The following is an 11,671-nucleotide window of genomic DNA, read 5'->3' on the forward strand; positions in this document are numbered from 1 at the left end:
ATATTTTAACTTAAAGTTAGGGATTCTGGGTTCAGGACTTGGCCCTCAGGAGGGCGAATAAGGCAATTGCAGGTCCCTGTACAAAAGGGATCCCAGAGAGTGGGTCTGGGAAATAAACCTGCATTTATTTATTCATTCGTTTGTTCGTTTGTTCGTTCATTTACTCAGCCCGGACACTGAGATCCAGCACCAAGGGCCTTCTGGCGGTTCCCTTGTTGCGAGAAGCCAAGTTGCAGGGAACCAGACAGAGGGCCTTCTCGGTAGTGGCACCCGCCCTGTGGAACACCCTCTCAGCAGATGTCAAGGCAATAAGTAACTATTTTACTTTTAGAAGACAACCGTTTAGGGAAGTTTTTAATGTTTGATGCTGTACTGTTTTTAATATTCGGTTGGAAGCCGCCCAGAGTGGCTGGGGAAACCGAGCCAGATGGGCGGGGTATAAATAAATTATTATTATTATTATTATTATTATTATTATTATTATTATTATTATATATCTAGGTCACCTTTTAGGGCCATGCTGTCCCAAGCCCGCTTCCAATATCTAAATCACAATATCCTCTTAAAGGCAGTACATTCAAGTAACAAAAAAGCTTAGTGTTTAGGATGTTGTATGAAGGTCAATGAGGGACCCAGGTGGCGCTGTGGTTAAACCACTGAGCCTAGGGCTTGCCGATCAGAAGGTCGGCGGTTCAAATCCCTGTGACGGGGTGAGCTCCCGTTGCTTGGTCCCAGCTCCTGTCAACCTAGCAGTTCGAAAGCACGTCAAAATGCAAGTAGATAAATAGGAACCGCTACAGCGGGAAGGTAAACGGCATTTCCATGTGCTGCTCTGGTTTGACAGAAGCAGCTTTGTCATGCTGGCCACATGACCTGGAAGCTATACGCCAGCTCCCTCGGCCAATAATGCGAGATGAGTGCGCAACCCCAGAGTCGGTCACGACTGGACCTAATGGTCAGTGGTCCCTTTACCTTTACCTATGAAGGTCAATACTTGGTATATTTATTATTTTCTGTTTATGGCAACCTGATCTTCCAATGCATGTTGGCTGGCTCAGAAGTAAGGCTCTTTCTCTTTCTTTTCTTTTTTCTTTTCTTTTCTTTATATACCACTTTTCAGGTGAACCTCTCTAATAGCTTTACATAGAAACATTAAAAGTATGCACAATCCGTTAAAACTATGTAACCGGGAAGAGCAAGACAAATGACAAGGAGGGGGTGTTGTTTTTATTGAGAACTAGAGTTCCTCTTACCTTGGTGCAACAAGATGGTTCTTGCGTAGCCTTGTGCTGCTCACTGGCAGAAGCAGAGACCATCTCAGATGAAACACAGGGGTGTAGAAGGTGGGCAGCTCTCTAGTCTCACTTTTCTCTTTGTAGGCTGGGCATAGGATTTCAGCCTGGTTCTGAAATCTTGTGCATGTGAGTATAACCCCTTTTGAAATAAGAGTTTTCTTAGAGCAAACATGCATAGGAACGGGCTATTGCTATTATTTCTTGGAATCCACACATGCACCACAATGATTTATAGTGCACTTGTTCAGACCTAACTAAGTTGCAGTAGTGTCCTTTATAGCGATTTAAGAACTTCAGAAGCCTGGCTTTTATTTAGACTGATTCTAGAGTTTAATACAACTTGAGGTCCAATTAGTATTTGCTTTGCTTTTCATTCACTTGGTGAAAATGTTGTTGTTGTTGTTGTTTAGTCGTTTAGCCGTGTCCGACTCTTCGTGACCCCATGGACCATAGCACACCAGGCACTCCTGTCTTCCACTGCCTCCCGCAGTTTGGTTGAACTCATGTTCGTAGCTTCGAGAACACTGTCCAACCATCTCACCCTCTGTCGTCCCCTTCTCCTAGTGCCCTCCATCTTTCCCAACATCAGGGTCTTTTCCAGGGAGTCTTCTCTTCTCATGAGGTGGCCAAAGTATTGGAGCCTCAGCTTCAGGATCTTGAGCATTCAGCAGGGGTGGCTCGCCCATTGGCCCTAGTGGCGTGGGGCGCCCCAGCAAGTGGGGGAGCTGCGTGGCGGCCTCCCTTTTCCTCCTCCTGGATGCCCGCCAGCCGCACCGCTCGGGGGAGAGAGGTAAACGAGTGGAGCAGGGGCACTAGGACCCTGTTCCACTCTGCAGTGCTGAGATCATCCCTCACCCCGGCGCTGCGTTTCATTGGTAGAGGTGACGCCACATGGCAGCAGCTCTACCAATGAAACGCAGCGAAGAGGCGATGGTGGGCCGTCCCCGGTGTTTTGTTTTTTAAGAGTGGGGGGGGGGGTGCCCAAAGGATCCCTGCACCAGGGCGCCCGATGAGCTTAAGACGCTACTGGCATTCAGGGCTGATTTCCTTAAGAATGGATAGGTTTGATCTTCTTGCAGTCCATGGGACTCTCAAGAGTCTCCTCCAGCATGTTAACTTCCTTATTATCTGGGTTTTTCTGTTTTTTGTGACAACAGGACTATGCAGTTGTTTAAACTTTTATTGAGTAGCAAGTCATTTTAATGATTGTTCTGTGTTGCTTTTGAAGGTTTATTATGTTGCTATACCTCCCCCTGATCTTTTGTGTGAGGGCAGCATATAAATACTTTTATAAATAAATATTGGGCTTGTTTGAATTAAAGCGGTGAAGTTAGAAGCAGGCTCACTGCCTTAATCTGACTTTCCTGGGCCCTGATGAACCACCTTGAGTCTGACGAGGATTCTGCTGGGGATCCTTACAAACTGTGTGCCAGTGTTGCGACATGGTCAGCCGCAAAAATAGTACTGAGCCCTGCAGCATATGTCTGATCCGACTGATCCATCACTGAGAATTTCATAATAAGTCTTGACAAGCCCTCCGCAGCACTTTCCTGCTAAGGCAGAGTGGTCTAATGGGGCAAAGCAGCCACTCACCAGGAACCTGGCTCTCCCATCCAATGGCTTTCTCAATCCCAGCAGAGCACAGCCACTGCAGAAGAGGTTAAATGTTAAGAGAAGGAGAAGTGTGTATCTTGCTTTTAACCTGTAATATATGAGGCAGTCTTTCAGGACAGACGAAAGAAAGTGCTTCTTCACACAGCGCATAGTTAAACTCTGGACTCCGCTCCCATAACATGTAGTGATGGCCAGGCCTGTCCTAGCCATAGAGGCTAGTGGTGCAGAGAACCATGGCGCTGGGTGCTGGAGGGTGCTGGAGGGCACTGGAAGGGCGCCAAGTGAGCGCAGGGTTCCGGCGATCTGGCCAGGACTGCGCTCCTTCTCTGAGGACTCTGCGCTGTGCCGCCTCCTCATTTCCCCAACGCTGGGTTCCGCTCAGTCGAGCTTCGCCACCAGCGCGTGCACAGCACCCAAGCAGCTCTTGCTGGTCCCGCGGTGCGCGCGCTGGTGGTGAAGCTTGACTGAGCGGAACCCAGCGCTGGGGAAACGAGAAGGAGGCGCAGCGTGGAGTCCTCGGAGGTGGCCTCTCGCTGCTGCCGCAGTCCGCTTGGCACTCCCGGGCCCTTGGAGAGGCTCTGGGGGGGGCGCTGGAGAGACCTAGCACCAGGGTGTTGGATGGGCTTAAGACGGCCCTGGTGATGGCAACCAACATGGAAAGCTTTAAAAGAGGATGAGAGAAATTCATGGAGAATAAGGCTGCAAGTGACTACGTTCTGTCTCCACTCTTACAGCTCATGCACACGTTTGTCCCTTTGCCTAGAAAGCACAGATCCGAGAGGTTTCTCGTTTGCCTCCCAGCTTTCCCTGGGAAAACCCATTGTTTACTGCTGAATCGCAACAAACGTCAATCTATGGAAAACCCGAATGTAGTTTGTTCTGATTCAGTGGTAAAGAATGGATCGTCCCCCTGCTACTCACAGGGGAAAGTGGCAGGGCAAATGGAACTGTGGAGGAGCCCTTAGAGACAGCATGCCTCTGAGTACCAGTTGGGCAAATCCTCACTGTGATCAACTCCTACCTGGAAACCTCTGTCCAGGACATGTGGATCCAGAATTGGCCTCCATGGTCACCTACAGATACACCGTTAAGGCCATATTCATGAAAGACAATCTTACTTGGCTACGAGAGGAAGAAGAAGAAGAAGAAGAAGAAGAAGAAGAAGAAGAAGAAGAAGAGGAGGAGGAGGAGGAGGAGTAGGGATCAAAGGAATGAAAGGGAGAGTACTATTGGATTTCCCATGGGCCACTGTTGCACCAGGTGGGCCTTTGGACTGATGCCGCAGGGCTCTTCTCCTCTTCTTAAAACATGCCATTCCAACCACCACCATTATTTCTAGAAAGTTAGAACGTGTGATGGAGATCTCAGGAAATGGTGAGAAAAAACATGGTGGGAAAACTGTCGATTTAAATTGAAATGTTGGGACAGGAGACAGAGGAAATGCATGGCAGATTTTGCCACACATGCCAGTAAGGCTCCTGTCTAGATTGGCACAATCCGAAAGTGGTGCATTGCTCTGGGTTCACTAGCTAGCACAACATTTTATTTGACTAGGATGGCCACCCTTCCCTTCCTCCTCCCAAAAAAATAGCAACTTAAACCATCACTTAGGAGAGAAGCAGTGCAATTTCAGAAACAAGGCTCAAATTGCCTTCCAAGTCTTCTTTTTTTGTTTTTGTTTTATATTAACTTCTAGTGTCTGGTTGTTGTTGTAAATGCAGAAGAGACCCTAGAAGAGGGGCATTGTAATGTGAATGAGAATTATGGCCAATGCACTTATAATTTGCATTACAAAGTGAAGGAAAAAGGCATTTTAAACCTTAGGTGTGAAAACACCAGCAGTCTTTTAGGCCTGAGGAGCCTAAAGTGATCAGAGCTTTAGAGGTCAAAACAAGTTGCCTTTTTGTTATGCCTTTGGAGGTCTACCATTAATCCTACTTATTTTATTTGCTTGGTTCTTTTAAAAAAGCAGAACTCCACTGATTTCATCTCCATTTATCCTGGAAAATAGGACCCCTAGTACCAGAATTCAATGGATTTGTGTAAACTGTGAGATTGCCATCAGTTTCAAATGATGCTGAGTAGATCTTGATAGCCCTGAGGCATTCTGCATTTATGGTTCTACTGGAAGGAATTGTGTTTTTTTTTTTTAAAAAAAAAATGGTTTGAATAATGTGGCTCCTGTTGTTGTATGGGGTGAGCAAAAGGTGTCTGTTTCTGTTGCAGATCTTCATTCCTGCCTGTTCAGAATTTGCAAGGAGGATCTGCTGTTGAGGCTGAAGGACTTGACATGATATTTACTGTCTCTTCTCCAAGAGCGGACAAGCTACAGCACATGTGAGTTGTCTGTGGTTTCAGATGAATAAAAGGGGGTCATTTATTTCTAAAAACATTTCTATACCACTATTCATAAAAATTATCAGAATGGTTTGCAACAATTATCCATAAAACCATAAAATAGAAACCATATAAAAATGTTAAAAATAGAAATCAGCTATTATGGAAATATGTGTTATTACGATGTATTATAAATTGCCTCCATAAGCCTGATGTAATAGTAAAGTTTTCAGCACATAATGTCGTACCTTGGATCCCGAATGCATTGCGAGTCTTAATGTTTTGGCTCCTGAACGCCGTAAACCCAAAAGTGGGTGGGACACTCCAGTTTGCGAACATTCTTTGGAACCCGAATGTCTGATGTGGCTTCCGATTGGCTGCAGGGGCTTCCTGCAGCCAATCAGAAGCTGTGCTTTGGTTTCCAAACTTTTTGGAAGTCGAACGGACTTCCAGAACAAATTCCATTTGACTTCTGGGGTACCGCTGTATTTTAAAGTTGAAACAGAAGGTGCCGGCTGAATCTCTGTTGGCAGGGTATTCCACAATACTGGGTGGATGACACGAAAGACTCAGTTTTTTGCTGTTATCAAATAAGCCTTGCCAAGTTGGGAAATAACCTGTGACACTCCTGCAGACGATCTCAGTGATCAAGCAAAGGTATAAGGGTTGAGGGGGTCCCCCAGGTCTCCTGGACTGAAGTTTTTTTAAAATAAATTAATACAAGGACCTTGAACCTGGGTCATAAGCCCTCATCAGTAACATTTTTTTTGTAATGTTCAGGATCTTTTCTTTTGCAGGCCCTTTTAGGTAAGCAACACTCGCTGGTAAAAAATATATTCTTAAAGGCTCGGACACAAACAATGCTTTATATGAAATGAAATAATATCTATCTTATAAAATAAATGCTATGGTGCTTTGAAATGACCAAATCCTTTCTCCCTGTGGGTCACTATCCTGTTCTTTGTGGAAAATATGTTCTTTCCCCCTTTTCCCCTATTCAAGGGGGAAAGGCAACAATTTATCTACTGTAGTTCTTCCCTGGATTATGCACAGGCCTCCAATAATGGGTTAGTTTGCTCCCTTAAATTTCTGGGTGGAACTGCTGAGGCTCTAGGCATGGATTCTCCCCAGAGCTTTTGGCCTGATGAGACTTTGGAGCTTATGCAGTCTGTATAATGCAGACAATTGCTTTTCTGAGCAATGAATGCACAGCAGTTCCTTCGTGGGCGCAAAGGATCCAATTGGCCTCCCTCAAGCAAATGCTGCTGTAGCAGGAAAATCACATTTCCCTAATGCTCAAAATACCATATACTGTTACTAGGAAAATGTGATCCTGTAGCCCCCAGCTAGTACTTTGATTGCAGCACTATTCCGTGAAACATGACTGCGTGGGTGTTAGCAGGCCCATGACATTACTGGTAATGTGCAATACAAGCTGCTGCCTCCTTCGCAGCAGTCCCTGCACCACTTTGTGCGCTCCGGGTTATATTTAATATTTTATTTTTTTTTAAGAAAAAAAATTACTTGCAAGGTCAAGTGCTGCCTCAGTGTCTCGCTAAGGAGTTGGTGTATGATGGCTGGCTCACAGGAGTGCCATATTTCAGAAGTCCCTTCCCTCCCTCTTGTTCTTTATAGACTGTGCAACCCGCTCACAAGTGCACAGCCAGCAGTTGTAAAAAAAATACAAAAGCTGCATCCTCCCTGGCCAGCCTCATCCATTGCATATAGCAGGGGTAGGCAACCTCAGGCCTGTGGGCCGGGTGTGGCCCAATCGCCTTTTCAATCCGGCCCACGGACGGTCTAGGGATCAGTGTGTTTTTACATGAGTAGAATGTGTCCTTTTCTTTAAAATGAATCTCTGGGTTATTTGTATGGCCTGCCTAGTGTTTTTACATGAGTAGAATGTGTGCTTTAATTTAAAATGCATCTCTGAGTTATTTGTGGGGCATAGGAATTCGTTCATCCCCCCCCCCCGAAAATATAGTCCGGCCCACCACATGGTCTGAGGGACGGTGGACCGGCCCACGGCTGAAAAAGGTTGCTGACCCCTGGCATATAGAACACACACACACACACACACACACACACTGCTATCACTATATCAAGGTCAAATGCAGAAGAGTTCAACTGATTGCTTAAGATCCTCTCTAGTCCATTTTACCATCCCATTGAATTGTATGAGATTAGCCAAAGTGGCTGCAGTAAGTGTTGGGAAACAGCTCCTCTCCTTCTTCAAGCCCCTTTAGGTCTCTGTTACAGCATACCTGCCAAGTGCAGAATCCGGGACCGGCAGCCGTGTGACACCGGAAGTTGCGTAGATGCAACTTCCGGTGTCGCTTTGCCCATCTATGGGCACCAAAAATGGCCGGCGCCGGCTTCGAAAGTCGCGTCTACGCATGTCCGGAAGTGCGTAGATGCAACTTCCGGTGTCGCTCTGCCCATCTATGGGCACCAAAAATGGCCGCCGCTAACACCGGAAGTCACGTCTACGCACTTCTGGACATGCGTAGACGCGACTTTTGAAGCCGGCGCCGGCCATTTTCAGTGCCCATAGATGGGCAAATCAGAAAAAATGGCTGCCGGCAGGAGAATATAAGGGAGAATAATGGGAGACGAAGAGATACGGGGGACCGCCGGGAAACGGTATGAAAAAATGGGGGTTTCCCGGGGAAAATGGGGTACTTGGCAGCTATGTGTTACAGTTGTACATTTTTCAGGGTACCAGGGCTGTAGTAATGAAGTTGCTCCATAGCAATAATTTATATGCCAGAAAGGAAGCTGTTTTCATAGCTGAGAATGCAAAGTCTTAAAAGATTTTCTTGGAAGGGAGGATATAGGAAGAGTATGGATTCGTAGCGGATGCCTTTTAACAATTCACTGTGTTGTTGTTGCTGGCATCTGTCTGTCTCGAGAGACAATGGAGTGCTCCTCCAATGGCAAAGGAGGATCCAGGGGAGCGCCACCATAGCTGTCAAGTTTTCCCTTTTCTCGTGAGGAAGCCTACTCAGCATAAGAGAATTTCCCTTTAAAAAAGGGAAAACTTGACAGCTATGAGCGCTACTGGGGCTGTTGCACTTGGCGCAGAGCTTCTGGGACTCTGCTTGGGGCACTACAACTATGACATCCAACAAAAAGCAAGATTTTGGCGTTGCACATGGCACAACTGAAATTTGAGACTCTAATGTCCACCACTGAAGTGACCCTCTTGGAGCACAAGCCTGGGCAGTGTGGATGGAGGTCCTGGTTTGCCCAGACGCGCCCGCCCCTGGTCATGCTGATGCGGTCCAAAGGAAAGCAATACATTTGACATCAGCTTGGCTGCAAGAGTTGCCAGAAGGAGGCATACAAGGCACCACCCAATCATCTTTAGGGACTCCCCACTCCGGATTTGCGTAGGGTTTACTCCTTAGCCTTTGTCTTCTCCTGAAGATATCCCACAAGGCAGCAGAGGTTCAGGATCAGATTTTTCCTTCTCCTAGATGGGCTACCTTCCCAGGTTGATGAGTCCCATCAGCCCCTCACTCCCCTCTATAGCAACTGCCTTCTTGTCTGTTGGACCCACAGATGGTCTCCTCTGCTCAATCTGCTGGAACCTGCCTTTGCTTGCAGGGGGAAGTCCCCAACTCACTGAGGGTTTGAGACCCATTGGCTGCCCTCACCTGGTTTAGCCAGCCAGTCAAAGCCATTCCCAGGATGTAGCCGCTGTTGCATGATGACAGCTTCTAGGAGCCACAGGTGAGAGTGGAGTGCAGGGTGGCGACTAAAGATGAACAAACTACCGTACCCCAGAAGGAGCATGACATGTCACCCACCAGAGGTACTACCCCCCTCCAGTTCCCACATGATCCTCTATTTCCCCAACAGTTAGAACATTAATTATATTTATCAAAACAGTTAACATTAAGTCCTTAGAACAAGATAACTTTAACATCAATGCAATTATTTCCTAGGCTATTTATTGTAGACCTATTGGTGTTCTCTAGATAATTCTGTACAGTCTCATCAGCTCTGTGACTGGGAAACATGGAACCTAGACAGGGAAATTTGACAAACTAGTAAGTGAGAGAATGATTTCCAAAGTTTTGTGTCTCTAATTTTCTATCCATTATTCATGGTGAAGTTTACAGCTCTTGGATTTAGCTGACTCAAATGGAATGAATCCAAAAACAAAGCCCTTTTCTTAGTCTGTAAGGCTTTGCCAGTAAAATTTCTGTGGACGTCAACCAGGCAAACAGGTTTACATGTGCATTAACATGCTTTTGCACATATTTGAATTAATATGAGGCTGTAGGTGTGCAGACAGACCAACATATAGGAAAGAATTTGCAGGGAAATGTACATACTACATGCAGACATTTATGAATTGTGTGGATGATTTTGCATGTGCCCATTGACTTGCATGTAGAAGGGTTTGGCTTGTAGTTGAATACTGGTGTGGCAAACTTGAGGGTACATATGGCTGGTAGGGCCCAAGTGAGGCCATGCCTGCTAATCAGCATGCTACTTTTTCAGGGTGCAGGGAGGTTTATGCTTCTAGATAGATTTCTTCATGCAGTGAAGTTTCCTGCTATTTGCAAGAGTAATGTAATATGAACTGAAGTGTCCCAGATTTGAGCTGGAACTTAGCTTCAGTAAGGACTCAAGAATGCTGAAAATTGGAACCTGTGTTCTCAGCTCACCACTACATCTAAACCTGTTTTCAGTGGGGGGGGGGGGGGGTGAACGCTAGAACAAGATAATGGAAGGCGGCTGGATGACAGCTGGGGGCCCCTTTGGAGAGACCTGAGGAGAGCATGTTGTATGCAAATAGGCGGAAAGGGAAGAAGAAGAAGAAGAGGAGGAGGAGGAGTTTGGATTTGATATCCCGCTTTATCACTACCCGAAGGAGACTCAAAGTGGCTAACAATCTCCTTTCCTTTCCTCCCCCACAACAAACACTCTGTGAGGTGAGTGAGGCCGAGAGATTTCAGAGAAGTGTGACTAGCTCAAGGTCACCCAGCAGCTGCATGTGGAGGACTGGGGAATCAAACCTGTTCATCAGATTATGAGTCCACCGCTCTTAACCACTACACCACTCTGGCTCTCCACTTTTGGGAAGGCCCCAAATGCTGGCTGCGGCTCCACTATGAAGGGAGAGGGAGGCGGTGTGTTTCCAAAGATTCCTTGTGCTGCTCTAGGCAAGTGTGTCCCATTTTTTGCTTTTCAAAATTTGGCAACCTCAGAGAAAACATCAACTTGGTGAGCGGCAACGGTGGAAAAAGTCAAACAAATCTGTGTCAAAAGTTCACTGATTTGCTAACAGCGAACAAAGAGAACATGGGGCACTAGTTGTGAAACAACTCCATTGGCTTCCTGTTGGTTTCTGAGCCCAATTCAAAGTGCCCCGTAAGGCCTTCCATGGCCTGTGCCTGGGGTACCAAAATAAATACTGAGTTTGTCCTTAGAGGCTCTGCTCCATCTTCCCCCACTGTCTGAGGTATGGTATGGCCTTTTCTATAATGGTGCCCAAACTCTTGAAATCCTTCCCTAGGAAATTCATCCTGCTCTTCCATTGCTGGCCTTCTAGGGTCAAGCGGAGCCTGTGTTGTTTCAAAGGTCATTTTGAAGTCCCGGATCATGGAAGTGATTTCCCTCCATTAGCTGCTGGTTTTTGTAGTGCTTTGCTGCTTGTGTTAGTTCAATGTTCTTAATTGTTTAATTGCTGTATCTTAGCTAAGGAGGGTGAGCTGCCTTGAAGGGTTTTTGGCACTATAGGTGGGCTAAATATATTTGGATACGTCAATGCTTGTTGTAACCAAGAGCTGGAAAAATTAGAGAGCGCCTGCCATTTTGCTAATGTGTTACTTAAGGGTAAGACAACTAGCACATTGGGACCAACTGAGTGAAATGGTCATGCTGAGAGAGGCTGAAGCCAAAGTACTGAACAATTTGCTAACAACTAACTTATTGCTCCATCCTCCCCATGGCAGTCCTTTAGGTATATGAAGATGGCTATTATGTCTCATCGGGTGGCGGGGACGCGAGTGGCGGTGTGGGTTAAACCACAGAGCCTAGGGCTTGCTGATCAGAAGGTCAGCGGTTCGAATCCCCGTGACAGGGTGAACTCCCGTTGTTCGGTCCCTGCTCCTGCCAACCTAGCAGTTCGAAAGCACATCAAAGTGCAAGTAGATAAATAGGTACTGCTCTGGCGGGAAGGTAACCGGCATTTCCGTGTGCTGCTCTGGTTTGCCAGAAGCGGCTTAGTCATGCTGACCACATGACCTGGAAGCTGTACGCCGGCTCCCTCGGCCAGTAAAGCAAGATGAGTGCCGCAACCCTAAAGTCATCCGCGATTGGACCTAACAGTCAGAGGTCCCTTTACCTTTTAACTTCTTGCTCCATCCTTCCCGTGGCAGTCCTTTAGGTATTTGAATATGGCTATCATG

The sequence above is a fragment of the Zootoca vivipara genome, chromosome 1 (assembly GCF_963506605.1).
Source record: "Zootoca vivipara chromosome 1, rZooViv1.1, whole genome shotgun sequence".
Lineage (NCBI taxonomy): Eukaryota > Metazoa > Chordata > Lepidosauria > Squamata > Lacertidae > Zootoca > Zootoca vivipara.